The following is a 17,751-nucleotide window of genomic DNA, read 5'->3' as shown; positions in this document are numbered from 1 at the left end:
CCATTTTTGCAAAACTGTTTTCATACATTAACAGCTCAGGTCGCATACCTGAAGGGTGGAAGTTGAGTATAATTGCCCCAATATATAAAAAGGGTGATAAGAAAAACCCTGCCAATTATAGACCCATTAGTTTGTTAGATGTAGCCTCCAAACTATATGCCAGGCTCCTTCTTGGGAGACTAGAAGAATGGGCAGATACAAATAAGGTGATATCTGAAGTCCAGGCAGGTTTCCAAAGAGGGAAATCCACATTGGACCAGTGCTTTGTGATGAACTTTCTGCTATGTAAATGCATCCATAATTTGAAGCAAAAAATATGACTTCCGGGGGCGGCGCGAACGGCAATGGCGGTCTCCTTCCATCGGTGAAGGGGAAGCTCCGCAGAAACGGGTCGTCCGCTACAGACCCTTGCTGGAAAACCACAGGAAGAGACAGCCTGTGGCCGTGGGACTCGGTGGGCACCATCAGCGCCCCTTGAAACGTTGAAGGGACCCTGTAAGGGGATCCGGAGCGTGAAAGGGCTGGCGCGGTGCTGTGAGTCGATCGCTCTTTCTGTGGAGTGAAGCCGCAAAGCTGCTGTCGGTGAGCGCTGACCCTTTTCCTGGGAACATTCAGCTAAAAAGCAACAACCCGTGAGTAGGGGAACCGATCGAATTTGGGATTAAATTTAACTGAAATTTGGCCAAAGCGGGAGACGCAACCAGGAAGTCCGTCTCCCGGTACTGCTTAAAGATCCAAAGCAAAGACTTTAAACTCTCTAATGCCTTTGAAGCTGTGCTTAAAAGGAACTAATCAGTGCATCGATTGAATTGATTTTGCCTTGATACCAGTGGATTTTATCTTTTTATTTGTGGATGCCTTTTTACCTCTTCCTCAGTGGATTTACAAATTTATCAAGAAACCCTGGCAGTCGGGCTGCCAGACTGTTAGAACTGTCAGATTGTGGACTCTGTTATACTGGATTGTTACATTGGACTGCTACCCGAACTGCTACATTGTTACATCGAATCTGGCACTTTTTAGAGACATTGTAAGTACCTTAAAGACTAACTCTGCTAAACATAAAAGATCTGAAGGTCTTTTGGGATTTTGAGGCTGTCTGATATTGTTACAAATGCTTAAGGGATCTGGAGCAATTTGAGAAACTTTCCATGAACAATAACTTTGTTTCTTCCCTTAAGATACATTTAAACTCCCTCTAGAGGGACTTTGGATTACAACTACTGGGGATTTGTTTTTCCTTCTTCTCTTCTTATTTGTGGACTTGTGGATTCCCATGGGAATTGCATACTGACTGACCTTGACACGTAGACAGAAGTGGGATGAGTGGAACTGGGAGAACAAGATCAGCCAAAGCTAAAACACAACAAACGACCATAATCTCACAGCTGCGTAGATCATCTGTCCCTATTCTTTCTGTGGCACAAGAGGAAGAACTTGAGCAAGCCAGGCCGGAAGGAATGGCTGCAGGAGGGGAATCTCCTTCAGTACTAGATAAAATTTTTGAAAAACTGGAAGGCCTGAGTAAGCAAGTAGCTGAACAATCATCTAAAATCGACCAAAATACAGTTAGCGTTAACAATCTGACCCAACAAGTCGCTTTAAATGCACAATCAATTGGGAAACTATTTGAAGCTACCACAGAAAATCGTAAAATAGCTGAGGAGGCCAAACAGAAAGCAGAGGCTGTGCAAGAGGAAGTAAAACCTATGCGTAAGCAGATTGGTGAACATCAGGCTTATCTGTCTATGATAGAACTAAGAAGTAAGGAAAATAATTTGAGATTGAGGTCAGTTCCAGAACTTGAAAAAGGGGATTTAATTGAATATTTGACAAGAGAATTTACAAAATTTTGGCCTTTGGAAGAAGATAAAGACTTCAAAATTGTAAGTGCATTCAGACTTGGAAAAGGAGTGAGAAAGGGCAAGTCTAGAGACTGCTTGATTTCTCTGAGAACGAAGGAAGAAAGAGACAAGATTCTGAGTGCACATTTTCAAAAGACACTTGAAATTCAGGATTTGAGAGTGGAAATTTACAAAGATATCCCGAAACACTTATTGGAACTTAGATCTTGCTACGGAGATCTGGTGAAATTGTTGAGAAGTAACACAATTGCCTTTAGGTGGGAATTCCCCCAGGGACTATCTTTTACCTTTAAAGGGAAGAAAGTGAAAATCAAAACAGCTGAAGACAAGGAAAAGTTTTTGAGTGACTACGGAGAAGACCTTCAGAAAGGGATTATAGAAGAACCAGGAGCCTCGGGATCTGGGCCATTAAGATCTATACCTACACCTTTGGGGCCTGAAGACCAGGAGAGAGAGATACCACCAGTACCAAAGGGAGAATAGTTTTGTTTGGGATGTCTCTGCAGCTTTTAAGTTGGAATATTAATGGCTTTAATTCTCCGGAAAAAAGGAGGAGGATCTTCCATTTATTAAAAAAGGAACAATTAGATATTATTTGTTTGCAGGAAACACATGTGATCAGGCTCCACAGAAAACTGCTAATTAATAAGAAATTAGGCCAAGAATTTATTTCATCGGACCGAGTGAAGAAGAGAGGAGTTGTGATATATGCAAAAGAGAGCCTGTCACCAAAATTTCTGTTTAAAGATGAGCAAGGAAGAATTTTGGCAATTGAAATTCAAACACAAGGGGAAAAATTTCTGATTTTGGGGATTTATGCACCAAATGAGGGGAAATCGGAATTTTATAAGAAGCTGCATGAGACAATGTTGGACTATATGGACTACAATAACATCATTATGATGGGTGATATGAATGGGGTGGTATCTACGAATATGGACAAAGCGCAAAGTCAAAGTATGACAAAAGACGGCAGACTGCCAAAAACCTTTTTTGAACTAACTGACAATATGGACTTGGTTGACATCTGGAGGACGAAGAACCCCTTGGGAAGAGAGGGGACAGTCTTCTCTGAAGCCAAAATGACATGGACAAGAATCGACCAAATATGGATAACTAGAGGACTGGCACCTAAGACTAGAAAGGTGGAAATCTGCCCCAAAACTTGCTCTGACCATAATGCAGTAAAGATGGAAATGAAACTAACTCCAACTGGTTCCTTTAGATGGAAGATGAATGACACCTTACTAAGAGATCAGGAGATTGTCAAGAAGGCCCAAAAGACTGAGTGACTGTTTTGAAATAAATTTGAAAACTACAGTTGAAAAAAGAGTAATCTGGGATGCAAGTAAAGCGGTTATGAGGGGGTTTCTGATACAACAGAATACGATAAAGAAAAGAGCTCAGAATGAGAAAAAAGATAAGATCTTGGAAAAAATAAAAAGGAGAGAAAAAATTAAGACTGAAACCAAAGCCACAGGAGATTCTGAGAGAAATTAAACTTCATCAAGCACAATATACAAAATTGATAAACCAGGAAGTGGAATGGAAAATTAAACAAATGGGACAAAGGACCTTTGATTCGGCAAACAAATGTGGAAAACTGCTAGCATGGCAGTTGAAAAAAAGACAGAAAATGAACACGGTTACTAATTTAGAGATTGAAGGGAGAAACATTCAGAACCCTGTGGAGATTAGAAAATGCTTCCAGAGATACTTTAAACAACTTTACACTCAAGGGCTGCAAAATGAGACTGAGATAGATCAATTCTTAAGAAACAATGGATTACCAGAATTATCTCAAGAAAATAAGACAACATTGAACCATAAGATAACAGAACAAGAGATCGAAGGGGCCATTCAGAACATGCAATTGGGCAAATCTCCAGGGCCGGATGGGTTAACCTCCAAATACTATAAGACTTTAAAAGACCATTTGATTCAACCACTGAAGGAGGTATGTAATGAGATTATGGAGGGGAAGAAGGCACCGGAAATGTGGAAAGAAGCTTTCATCACACTTATACCTAAATCTGAAACTGAAAAGACACAACTCAAGAACTACCATCCCATGTTGGGATACTGCCAGGGAGATAACGTCCATCTGAGCCCCCAAGCCGGCTGCCGGACGATCCATCGGCCTCCCGTAGTCACGCAGTTACGCAGTATCAGCAATTAGGGGCACAAAGCCTTAGAAATAGATTGCCACATTCCTAGGCTGGTGCACCCTCTTTCAGCAGAAAAACACAGCCAGAAAGCTTGCACCGCAGAAGAGCATAATCTACAGACTTTATTTAGCGTTGAACAGAACAAAGAAAAACATGACCGTTCTGAGTCAGCGTCTCTGACCGACTGACAAATCAAAAGGAATAGCAAACATAAACATCCTGTGAACAGGACATGCACAGACTCTGTGACTCACAAAGCCTGCTCCCTTTAAGGTGGAACGGAAATATCCTAACATCCTCCCCCTTTCCGTGTAACCTGTAGTACCTGTGGTTCAACCCAATTGCAACCTTTGTACATAAACCTTAAGTTGTTCTCTGTTAACAACCTTAGACAATAGATCAGCAGGAATTTCATTTCCTGGCATGTAGGACACCTGAATCAGTCCCTTTTGAATACACTCTCTTGCACGATGTAACTTGATCTGCAAGTACTTGGTTCTCTGCTTGCAACTCTCCGAGTTCAGCAAAGCCAAACACGATCTATTGTCTTGATACACTTGTACAGGACATTTCACAGACACCCTGATGTCCTTAAACAGTTGCATCAACCATTCACAATCCATGAGTGAAAATGACAGAGCATTGAGTTCTGCTTCACAGGAACTTAGGCTCACTGTTGTCTGCTTTTTGCACAACCAGTCAACAGGCAGTGGTTGTACATGTAGCATACTCCAGAAGTGCTTGTACCATCCGTGGTGTCACTTCCAAAACTTGCATCTGCAAAGATTTCAAGACCCCCAGTCTTCTGACTGGTGAACCTCAGCTTGTAGTGCATAGTCCCTTTCAAATAGCGGGCTATGCGCTTCAGAGCTTTCCAATCCTGAACCGTAGGATTGTTGGCATGTCTGCTAAGCAAATTACAGCTTACAGCTATGTCAGATTTTGAACATCTGGCAATGAAATTCAACTTGCCTAGAATGCATCTGTATAGCGTTGTGTCAGAAAACACTTCAGCAGTACTGTCTACCTGGTATCCTGTCACCATCGGTGTGTCTGCTGGGTTTGCATCAACCAAATTCAACCTGGTTAATACATCAGCAGTTTTCTGTGTTTGGTGTACCAGAAAATTACCTGCTTGGTCCTTCTCCACCTGCAGAGAAAGATAGTTGGATACCTCACCAAGATCCTTCATGTCAAAGTGCTCCTTCAGCTGAGCTAGGGTGCTTTGGTAGAAAGCCTGATTCTTCCAAAACATCAGAAGATCATCAACAAAACATAAACAATACAGGTTGTTTTGCCCCTCCTCCTTGACAAACACACATGGATCAGCTTTGCCCTGGTGAAAACCTAGAGAAAGCAATGTCTCAGTGAGCTTGGTGTTCCAACACCTGGCACTCTGCTTAAGACCATATAAGGATTTCCCCAGTTTACAGACCATTCCCTTCTGTATCTCCATCCCATCAGGTGGAAGCATGAACAGCTCTTCATTCAAAATCCCGTACAAAAAAGCTGTATTAATGTCATGATGGGAAACATGCAGTTTCTCCTCCCCAGCGATCTTGAGCATCAGCCGAATGCTCTCATATTTGAGTGTGGGTGAGTAGGTCTCGTGGTAATCCTGTCCTGGTACCTGTGAAAAACCTCTGGCAACCAATCTGGCTTTGTGTCTGACTACCTTGCCATTCTGGTCTGTCTTGGCCTTGAAGACCCATTTGCTGCCATCCAGTCTCATTCCTGGGACTACCGGTACCAGTTCCCAAGTTTGGTTCCTGTTCAAGGAATCAACTTCAGCCTTCATGGCATTAAGCCAAGGCTCAGCATCTTCAGAGGTTAACTCCTGAACCTCTTTGAAGCTTGAAGGTTCCCACACCTTCTCTGAGCTACTAAGAACAGCAGTTGCTGTCTTAGCAAACACATCAGCAAATCTCTTTGGAGGTCTGCCTTTGGTCGCCCTTTCAGACCTACGTACTAGACGCAAGTCTTCTTGACTCATCTCCTCTTTCTTAGGAGAAAAATGACCAATGGTGAACAGTGGTTCTTCCAGTTCAATGTCAGACGCATCAGATGGTCTGACTGAGGCCTTTGCGCTCTTGTAGTCTGCTGTGTCATCACTGTCACTGACACCAGCAGCAGCGCCGCCCACTGAACTGGAATCCGAACTCTGATCATCATCATCCTCCTCCTCCTCATCATCATCATCCTCAGCAGCTTCCTCAGCTTTTGCTGCATGCTTGACATCACCTTCATCCTCCTCTGGGTAACTCTGGAAAATTCCCACATTTTCCCCCCATTTAGGATTGTACTCAACACTCCTTGTGAACTTAATGGACTTAGAGTTAGTCATCCATACCCTGTATGCACCTTTTTCGTACCCCATGAACAAACCATGTGCCCCACGCTTCCCAAGCTTGTTGGTTTGTGGGGAGTGTACCCACATGTCAGAACCAAAAATTTTCATGTGCTTGATGTTGGGTTTCTTACCAAACATCTTCTCATAGGGGGTACAGCCAATAGGTGATGACAATCTGCGATTAACGATATAAACCAAATTCCCCAAAGCTTCCCCCCAAAACTTATCAGGGAGATTGGCATCATGCAACAAGGTTTTCATTCCTTGCAGCAATGTCTGATTTGCTCGCTCCGCAAGCCCATTCATCCATGGCGATCTGGGCGTTGACATGTCATGCTGGATTCCCTTCTCAGTCAGAAAAGCTTCAAACTGCTGAGAAATGAACTCCCCGCCCCGATCAGTAAACAAACAGGCAATACGTTTACCGTGCACATTCTCCAACCAAGCACAGAATGCCTTAAACTTCGGAAACGCTTGCGATTTCTGTTCGAGCAAAAACACATGAATGTACCTGGAAAAAGAATCAATTAGAACCATGAAGTACCTTGCTCCCCCTAAAGAGGGCGTAAGTGGCCCAACCAGGTCCTCATGCACTAGCTGGTAGGGTTTGGAAGCCTGCCTGCTAGACTCCTTGCCTTTTGGAGCAACCTTCACCTTGTTCTCTGCACAAGATACACATTTCATGTGAAATTTACAGGGTTTGATGTTCAAAACCTTCAACCACCTCTGGCATCTTGGCCAGTGCCTTCCAAGAGAGGTGACAAAACCTTCGATGCGCATCGTGAATGCAACCTGCATGAAGAACTTTGTTAGTTTGTGCAACACAACAAGAATCAGCATTAGATACAACAGCAGTGTCGTCATAAGTTATATGGAACAAACCATCCATAAACTTTGCATACAAATAGTCCTCTTTGCCTTTACTGATGACACAGACGCTCCTCTTGAAGGAAATCTGAAAACCACGCCCAGTAAGCTGTGGGACACTGAGCAAGTTGCTTGCAGCACCCAGAACATAAAGTACATTACTGATGGTAGTGTGCAGACTTGCAAGTTTCACAGTCCCTTCTCCTGCGATTTGCAACGTCCTTCCGTCAGCCAGGTGGATCTCACCTTCCTGAGGCTTGAAGGAGATAAACAGGTGGCGATCCTTCGTGACGTGGCAGCTCGCACCTGAATCGACAATAAATCTGCCTTTGGCTGTTGGAGCAGTCTTTACAGCAAGCAAACCCTTGTTTTCCACCGGCGTGGGCTTTTGCAGCTTGCCCCCCTGCTGCTCCTGGCCACCAGACGTGCCTTTAGCCTTTGGTGAAGCTGTGCCAGCAAACAAAACCTTGTTTTCCACTGGCGTGGGCTTTTGCAGCTTGCCCCCCTGCTTCTGGTCAGCAGACGTGCCTTTAGCCTTTGGTGAAGCAGTGCCAGCAAACATAGCCTTGTTTTTCCCTGGCGCAGGCTCTTCACCCTCCCTCTGCTTCTGGCCATCTGCAGGCGTCTGCCTCTGTTTACCTTTGCCTTTCCGGCCTCTGCAAAGGCGATGACCTTGGTTCCCACGAGAAACAGAGCTCTCAGCTGCCGACTCCTTGGCTCCCCCTGGAGGCTGGAATGCTGCCTGGGATGACGTGACGGTCAGCTTCCCCTGCAGCTTGCAACCGGTGCCCTCAGCATCCCTGCATTCACTTGCATTCTGGGAAACAGCTAGGACCTCCGATGCAGTCAAACTCTGGGCTGGGATGACTGGCTGGTGGGCTTTCTTCAAAGCATCCCACATCCCACGTGCAGTGGTGTTGCCAGCAAGCGTCTTAATTTCCTCAAGAGATACGGATAAGACTATTACGTCTATCGCCTTCGAATCATCGGCTTTCCATCTCTCTGTCAGAGGAACCGGGGGGGGGGGCTCAGAAACGGTATGCCACACCCCAAACTGACACAGCAAACTTTCACACCATTTTGCCCAGGTTTCATAATTCTGCCCATGTAACTTAGGACAGTCAGCATCTCCAGAAGCTTGGAAAAACTCCATTTCCAGCCTTTTACTTTAGCCGTGAGTCTTATTAACTTCAGAGACTCCTTATCTCGGCAGCTCATTAATCACGAACTCTCTGGCTCGGCTCCCAGGCCAATTAAGCCCTGCCGGAGATCAAAGACTCCTTCCGAGGTAAACAGAAAAGCCTCCCTTCTTTCTTTCGCTTTTCCCCCGTACCTCTCAAACGCAGTCTGTTGCAGTTTTACTCTCCTGTAGGTGCTGTGAATCTGGGCCCGAAACCTTGTTGTTGGGATACTGCCAGGGAGATAACGTCCATCTGAGCCCCCAAGCCGGCTGCCGGACGATCCATCGGCCTCCCGTAGTCACGCAGTTACGCAGTATCAGCAATTAGGGGCACAAAGCCTTAGAAATAGATTGCCACATTCCTAGGCTGGGGCACCCTCTTTCAGCAGAAAAACACAGCCAGAAAGCTTGCACCGCAGAAGAGCATAATCTACAGACTTTATTTAGCGTTGAACAGAACAAAGAAAAACATGACCGTTCTGAGTCAGCGTCTCTGACCGACTGACAAATCGAAAGGAATAGCAAACATAAACATCCTGTGAACAGGACATGCGCAGACTCTGTGACTCACAAAGCCTGCTCCCTTTAAGGTGGAACGGAAATATCCTAACATCCCATTTCCCTTTTAAATGTGGATTACAAAATTTTTGCAGACATTTTAGCTAATAGACTAAAACGAGTGTTAAATGAAGTGATTCATAAAGACCAGGCAGGCTTCCTCCCAGGTAGACATTTGTCTGACAATACAAGGAACATTATTGACATTTTGGAACTATTGCAAATGAATACTAATACAAAAGCAGTGTTGATTTTCATAGATGCGGAGAAGGCCTTTGATAATATTTCATGGAATTTTATGAAGAAAAATCTTAAAGGGATGGGAGTGGGACGGGGGTTTGAAAATGGCATAGATGCAATTTACTCAGAACAAAAGGCGAAATTGATAGTCAATAATGTGGTGTCAGAAGAGTTTAAAATTGAGAAAGGAACACGACAGGGTTGCCCTATTTCCCCACTGTTATTCATCTCGGTCCTGGAGGCGCTCTTGAATATGATTAGAGGAGACCAGTTGATTAAAGGAATTCAGGTTGGGGCCAAACAATATAAACTTAAGGCTTTTGCAGATGACCTTGTTTTGACATTACAGGAGCCAGAATCTAGTACTAAGAGGGTGTTAGAACTGATTCAAGAATTTGGTCGAGTGGCAGGATTTAAATTAAACAAGCAGAAAACTAAGGTTTTTTGGGGGGGAAATTGACAACTTTGGAAAAAGAAAGGTTTCAGAAGGAGACAGAGTTAAATGTGGTTAAAAAAGTGAAATATTTAGGGGTTAACATGACGGCTAAAAATTTGAATTTATTTAAAGACAATTATGAAAAATGCTGGTCAGAAATAAAAAAGGATCTAGAAATTTGGTCAAAATTGAAGCTTTCCTTGTTGGGTCGAATAGCTATTATAAAGATGAATGTATTGCCAAAAATGTTGTTTTTGTTTCAGACTTTGCAGATTGTGGACAAGATGGATTGTTTTAAAAGTGGCAGAGAGATATTTCTAGGTTTGTCTGGCAGGGCAAAAAGCCCAGAATAAATTTTAAAATATTAACTGATGCTAAAGAAAGAGGGGGGTTTGCCCTGCCAGATATGAAACTGTATTATGAATCAGCAGCTTTCTGCTGGTTGAAAGATTGGTTACTTCTGGAAAACACTGACATCTTGGATTTGGAAGGGTTTAACAATGAGTTTGGGTGGCATGCATATCTGTGGTATGACAAGGTAAAAGCTCATAAAGCGTTTAAGAACCATATAGTCAGGAAGACACTGTTCAATGTCTGGACAAGATATAAAGATTTATTAGAAAGTAAGACCCCAAGGTGGTTGTCACCAATGGAAGCCAAGGCTCAGAAGACTCAATATGGAGGCCAACTGGCCAAAATATTGGGAGATAGTAGAAAAAGATGGAGACACTTGGAGATTGCAGAGTTTTGAGAAACTAAAGGACAAAGTGCGAGATTGGTTACATTATGGTCAGATTAGGGAGGCCTATAAGGCAGACAAAAAAATAGGATTCCAGGTGGAAAAATTGAAACTAGAAACAGAACTGTTAGAACCAAAAACTAAGGTACTTTCAAGAATGTATAACTTGCTGTTAAAATGGAACACTCAGGATGAAACGGTTAAATCAGCAATGATAAAATGGGCGCAAGACATTGGCTATAATATTATGTTTGCTGACTGGGAACGGTTATGGACCACCGGTGTGAAATTTACGGCATGTAATGCCCTGAAAGAAAATATTATGAAAATGATATACAGGTGGTACATGACCCCAGTCAAGCTTGCAAAAATATACCATTTGCCAGACAATAAATGTTGGAAATGTAAAGAAACTGAGGAAACATTCTTTCACCTTTGGTGGACATGCCCAAGGATTAAGGCTTTCTGGGAAATGATCTATAATGAACTGAAAAAGGTATTTAAATATACCTTCCCTAAGAAACCAGAGGCCTTTCTTTTGGGCATTGTTGGCCAAATGGTGTTAAAGAAGGACAGAACTTTCTTTATGTATGCAGTAACAGTAGCAAGGATTCTCATCGCAAAATATTGGAAGACACAAGATTTGCCCACCTTGGAAGAATGGCAGATGCAACTGATAGATTACATGGAACTGGCAGAAATGACTGGCAGAATCCGAGACCTGGGAGAAGAGATAGTGGAAGAGGACTGGAAGAAATTTAAGGACTATTTGCAAAAGTATTGTAAATTGTATGAATGTTAGAATGATGCAGGATATAAAGATAATATGGCATTAGTGACACAGCTGAAAGGACTATGAAAATAATCGATTTATAAGAACAAAGGTGAAATTTGAATAATATTATGTCAAGCTTAAATATTTGATAACAAAGGGAAAAATTGGAGACATAATAGCTGAAACGTATAATTTAAAATAAGTTTTGAGAGAAGGTGAAGTATTGCTGAATAAGATTTTGTAAATGGGAACACAGAAAAGGGAGATGTGAGGGAGTCAGAAAAGAAGGTTATGGAAAATTTATTCATGAAACTGAACTATTTTTCATGTCTTTTTTATGATTTTTTGTCCTTTGTCTTTTTTTGTATATCTTTTTTTGTATCTTTTTTCTTTCTTTTTTTCTTTATTGATTGATGTGAATGGTGTTTTATTGTCTAAATTCTTAATAAATATTTTATATATATAAAAAATTGAAGCAAAAATTATATGTTGCTTTTATCGATCTAAAGTCAGCTTTTGATACGGTCCCAAGACATGCATTGTGGCAAAAATTGGAAAAGACAAATATAGACCTCCGTCTATTATTTCTCATCAAAACATTATATACTGACACATCAATACAAGTAAAGGTGGATCTGGCTGGCCATCTCACCGCTATAATTAAGACCATTACTGGAGTCTAACAGGGATGCATTTTGGCACCTTTCCTGTTTAATTTTTATATTAATGACATGGTTAAAGAACTGGAGGACCTACAGTTTGCCCCGTCACAATTCTCGACCAAAAACTCTCAGTTTTAATGTATGCTGATGACCTAGTACTTGTATCTAGAACCCAGGTGGGCCTGAGACGGATGCTTGCAAAATTAAGTTCATATTGCACGAGGAATGCTTTATCCATAAGACGCAGGTCATTGTATTTGGGAAGCATTCTAAAAAGCATGTTTGGCACCTGGAAGAACACATCATAAACCAAGTAAATACGTTTAAATATCTGGGATTGATTTATTCAGAAACGGCATCTTGGAATACACAGCTATCCAATATTAAATTGCAAGCCTTTAAATCAGCAAAAGCTATTCTGAAATTCACTGCCAGTAAAGGTGGAAATTTGGTCAACCCAGCTCTATCTGTGTATAAAGCAAAAACAATGGCCCAGATTCTATATGGTGCAGAGGTTTGGAACCTCCACAGAATTATTTTTTAAGAGTTCTTTTAGGTTTACCCAAAGACGTGCAATCTGCCATGGTCAGGTTGGAAACTCGCATGTTGAGCATAGAGAGCCAAATAGATAAAATAATTCTCTGTTACTGGTTTAGAGTTCAACAGATGGACAACACTAGGCTACCAAAAAAATGCCTGATTGAGCTCTCAAATGGATTACCCCTTAAAAACTGGGTACATCATGCTGCCCAACTGATGGGCAAATATGATCTCTCAGTGACTGAGATTAAAGAACTTCCCTTATATTCCCAGAAAAATATCTTTAAACGGATCATAAGGGCAGTGGCAACTAAAAACGATCTAAACTCTACGTGCACATCTACATGCGCCCCATTGTATTTTAAACTTAGAGAGGCCAATGAACACATATCTTATTTTAATGAATTGACTTTTGCACAACTTCGAAAAGCTTTTACAGAGCTACGACTAAATACAATAAGCTCTGCTTATAGAGATGGGAGACACAGAGGCATACCCAAAAATGAACGTGTTTGCATTAGGGGATGTTCTGAAGTAGAGGACCTTATGCATTATATCTTGCACTGTCCTTTATATATTGATGCAAGAAAAATATTTTTAGTACCTATAATGACAGGGTCCCCTGGCCAGAACCCCTTTGACATGATTTTATATCTCCTCACAGACACAGATAATTATGTGACCTGGCGTGTAGCACTTTTTGCAACTGCTGCTAGGAAAATTAGAGCAACTTATATAGCCAAGGTAGCCATTAACTGTAAAGGAGATGAATTTACTTGATCCTATCTATCTACCTCAGGCTATGCTCTATCTTTGTCACCAAACTCTGAGTATAAATTGCACACTGTATTAATTGATATTGTTTTTAACATTAGTGACCATGTGATGATTTTAGCTTATGAATTTTATTGTTTAATGTTTTTATTTGCACATTGGGGTACTTTTATAGCTCTGTTTAGAGTACGTAATGTTTTAATAATATAAATGTTTTAAGTCTTTTTATCAATTCAGTATATTTTCTTTTAATTGTCAAATAATTCTGTGTACATTGTGGCAGCCTTGGGCTATGTGCAATAAAACTGACTGAGACTGAGACATTGGCCTGCTCCAACAGAGAGATGTTAAAAAAGGCCCCTCTAGGAATCCTGAGCTTGGCCATTAAGTCTCCTCAGGTTGTTCTGGACTCACCTGGTTCTTGACTGGGGTGACTTAACCTTTGGTGCGCCAGTCAACTTCCTTGGGGGTCTCCAGGCTGGCTGATTCTTGGAACAAGGCAACCTTTTTACCGGGTTGGTCGGCCAAGTCAGAACGGAAGCTGCTGAGCATCTTGTTAAACTCTTCATCTGTCTGTGGGAGGAAACCATAGTTGCTGTGCTCTTACTTCCAGATTTTCAGAATGCCCACCCCTGCCAAGCTACTCCTGAGGCTGCATCCCAGGGCAAAGCTTTAAGTCACTGGCCAAAACCAACATCCTCCCTCTGCACTCCCAGCAGCTGGACTGCAACCATTCCCAAGACCTGCATTCCCCCAAAGAGAACGTTCACAAATGCCAGCTCAGATGGAAGCTGACCAGTTACAAGGGCAATGCAAGAGAGTTCCAGTTACCAAATCACCCAGGTGGTTCATTGCCAGCTGGAAGCTGTTCCCCTCCTGGTTATGCTGCTCAATCCTCCGCAGGTTCTTCTCCCAGACGGCCCGACGAAATGCCTCTTCCTCCTGCAATGGGAAGCTCAATTATGGATCACTGGTTCTCAAGCTTTTTTCTCTGGGCCACACAAAAATTTTCTCATGCCACACCGACTTTTTTCTTGGTAAGAAATGTTAGTTTCTGTTTCTCACTGTGCAGCTGCTTGGAGTCACAGGACTGTGTTTACATTTCAGGGCTTCCAGACTGTTGGCAGTCTCACGGGAAGGGAGACGGGATGTGACGTTAGTGGTTTCCTGTTTCCTTTGTTCCTTTGTTCAGTTGCTCTCTGCTTTCATAGAGAGAGGATGTCTTTTCTGTTCTGCGTAGTTTAGAAATAAAACTCTTTAAAAATGTAGCTCATACGATCTCATCTTTCCCTGCCGGGAACTCTGCTGATTGAAGAATGTGCTTGGAGCCTTATCAAAGGCTCGAGGTCATTAATTGTTTGTCGGAGGCGGTTTCAAAGGCTCGGTCGAACGGAGCTCCCGACATTTTTTGGTTAGGGCCCAGAAGACGGACGGCAGAAGAACGTAATGCAGCTTATCTTCTCTGCGTGTCAAGAAGATGGTTGAGAGGTATGTGCTCGAGCCCCGGGAAGCCTGCCAGTTCCTAATTGATGGCAATAAGGGGTGGGCTTTGAAGTTTTATCCAAAGCTCTAACAGGCTGCGGCGAGAAAGCAAAAGCCTTATGCAGTGTGCTTTTGGAATGCAGCTGGTAAAGAGACTCAGCCTGCTTTAAAGACACAAGATGGCCAGTCCAAGAGTAACAGAGGCTCTTGAGAATGTGTTTGGAATTCCAAAGGTCAAAAATAATTATTTGGAATGGGTGCAATATGCAGAGGCTCTGCTACGAAAAGAGGGTCTGTTTAATGTGATATCAGAAGCCCCCCCAGCTCCAATGACCGATGAGTGGAAGGCTAAGGATTCCAAAGCAAGGGTAACTCTGACGCTTATTGTGTCCCCTGAAGAGCTATGTCTTTTGCGAGACAAGGACTCGGCCAAAGAGATGTGGGACAGTCTTAAAGATTCACATTTAAGAATGGAGGCAGGAGCTTCTTTGTTCTTTTATGCCAAGTTGCATGATATGGCACTTGCTGAAGGAGCAGATGTCCGTGCTCACCTCATGGAAATGCAAAATCTCAGGCATGAGTTGCAACAGCGTGGAATCACCTTTCCAGAGGCTGTGTATTCCTTCATGATTCTACATTCTTTGGGTTCAAGTTGGGAAGCGATTGCCAGCCAGCTTGCTGTTTTGCCTACTGCTCAGCTAACGGTAGCGCATGTTACTGCTGTGGTGTTTGTTAAATGAAGCGTATCGGCGTAGTGCTAGCTGCATCACTAAAGGGGAGTCCTCACAGACGTCATCCCAGAACGCAGTGGAACCACTAGATGGCGCCAAAGCTTTGAAGGCAGTGAAATGCTACTCGTGTGGACGTCTAGGCCACGTGAAAAGGGAGCGCAAACATCCCAAGGCCGAGGCAACAGAGCAGCACAGTGAAAGCGCAATGCGTGGAAAAGGCAAAGGCAAAGGTCTGAAGTCTAGGACAATGCAACACAAGGCAATGGTCTCACGCTTCACTCCAAAGGTCCAGAAGACGTCTAGATCTTTCTTCATCGTCGACTCGGGAGCGACCAGACACGTCTGCAAAGACAAACAAATGTTTGTGTCCTTTACTCCGCAGGAAGGTGCGATTCACTAAGCGGATGACCACACGATCTCCAGTCAAGGCTACGGAACGGTTGTTCTTCACAGCTTGGATGCATCAATACTTTTGGACTTCTGCCTGTCCAGTAAAAAAAAACCCTCCCTCAGACACGAAGCACCAAACTCTATAAGTTAACCCTATAATCACCAAACTCTACACCCCCTCTTGCTTTGCGTCTGAGGGGAAACACATACCCAGTGTTAACCCAAACCCAGACCTTTGCAGAACTCTCCATGCCTCTGGAAGGTCAGTGGTTTCGTGAAACCATCAGCGAGGTTCTTAGCTGAGGGACAGTACTTCAGCACAACCAATCCCTCGTGAACACTCTGACACACATTCTGAAAGCGAATGTCTAGGTGTTTGGTCCTGGCCTTGAATTGCCCCGTCTCGGCCAATTTTAGGCACGGTTGGTTGTCTTCGAAAACCGTGACGGGCAAACTATTCACTCCACAGAGCTCTTGTACCAAACAAGCATAGAACTCTAGCTCTCTGCACGCTTCAGAAAGAGCACTGAACTCAGCCTCAGTGGATGAAAGCGCTATAAGGCTTTGCTTTCTGGACCTCCGCCCAACTACTGAGTTCCCAAACTTCACCACTAGGCCGGACATGGACTTGTGATCATCCAAGTAAGCCCAATCCGAATCTACCCAACAGGTCAGCTTTACCTCATCCTGAGCTGACAACTTAAGGCAAAAATCTTTGGTATCCTGGAGATACCGTAGCACCCCCTTGATGCCATTCCAGGCTTGCACACTAGGACTTGAAGCTTCTCTGCTGAACAGATTAATAGCAAAGGCTATATCTGGTCTGCTCCACTGGGACAAATAAAGCAAACTTCCTAGAGCTGATTGAAAGATTTCAGCGTTTTCGAATGCAGAGCGTTCTACTTGCTGGCTGTCTTTCATGTAACCAGCCTCCAAAGGGGTCCTGACACCTGTACAATCACTCAAACTGAACCTTTGAAGCAGTTGCTCAATTTTACCTCTCTGGCTGAGCAAAAAACTTCCATCTTGTGTTCTAAAAACATCCACACCGAGATAAGTCCGAACAGCTCCAAGCTGCTTGAGCTTGAACCTTTTGCCAAGCTCCTTAGCAAACTTCTCTACCTGTGCACCTGTCTGTCCTAGATACAAAAGATCGTCAAAAGACCTGCACAGCCTCCTGTGTTGCACCTGACCCCTTCAGGTAAAGACAACTATCAGCAACACTTCTCCTGAAACCTAGCTCTTCCAAGGCTTCATTTAGACACATATTGCAATTTCTGGCAGATTGACGCAACCCATAGATGGGTTTGTGTAACCGCCACACAATGCCTTGCCCATTGATCTCAAAACCTGGAGGAGGGAGCATGTACAACTCCTCCTGAAGATCTGAGTTCAGGTAGGCAACATCCACATCAAAGTGGTTTACCTCCCAGCCTCTCTGTGCTGCAACAGCTAAGAGCACGTGCAGAGTTTCACTCCGAGAAGTAGGTGAATACACTTCCGTGTAATGAATCCCTTTTCTCTGTGTGAAACCTCTGTCAACAAGTCTCACTTTGTATTGTGGTTCTCCAGCTTCTGTGGGTTTAAGGCGATAAACCCATCTGCAACTCACAGCTTGCTTGCCAGCCGGCAATTTTGTGAGCGAGAATACACCAAGCAACTCCATTGATCTCATCTCTTTCTGCATTGCCTCATGCCATTTGCTGGCTTCTTCCTGAGGCAACTTTTGAACATCCTCGAAGGATTCAGGTTCACATCTAGCCACACCTACCCACACACTTGTGACCTCAAACCTATCAGGTGGCTTGCCCTTGGTTGGCCTTGCTGACCTCCTCAGCATGAACCCTGGTGCCTCCTCTGACCCACTAGGGCTAGCAAGACTATCTTCAGTGTCAAAGACTTCCCCCTCTGACCTGCTGCGCCTTTTGAACCTGACAGCCGGTCCAGCAGGTGAGGAAGGCTCACTCTTTGGCTCAGACTTGACAGTGGTTTGA

At 43.4% G+C, this 17,751-nt stretch overlaps 1 long non-coding RNA gene and 1 pseudogene across 2 annotated transcripts in view; one reads left to right on the top strand and one right to left on the bottom strand.

Moving 5' to 3' along the window:
- The window catches only part of LOC310697712, a 1,172,922-nt gene that overhangs the window by 691,530 nt on the left and 463,641 nt on the right, over positions 1-17,751 (top strand). The window lies entirely within an intron of this gene.
- The window catches only part of LOC310697821 (cathepsin L2-like), a 106,603-nt pseudogene that overhangs the window by 70,420 nt on the left and 18,432 nt on the right, over positions 1-17,751 (bottom strand). Inside the window, exons 2-3 of the transcript XR_014530130.1 lie at positions 13,986-14,096; positions 13,569-13,727 (exon numbers count right to left, since the gene is read on the bottom strand). The product of XR_014530130.1 is annotated as a cathepsin L2-like (transcript). The remainder of the gene's footprint in view (positions 1-13,568; positions 13,728-13,985; positions 14,097-17,751) is intronic.

This window comes from Podarcis liolepis (genome assembly GCF_965112155.1).
Source record: "Podarcis liolepis genome assembly, chromosome: W".
In the NCBI taxonomy this organism is placed as follows: domain Eukaryota; kingdom Metazoa; phylum Chordata; class Lepidosauria; order Squamata; family Lacertidae; genus Podarcis; species Podarcis liolepis.
This window is presented reverse-complemented; position numbering and strand designations above follow the sequence as displayed.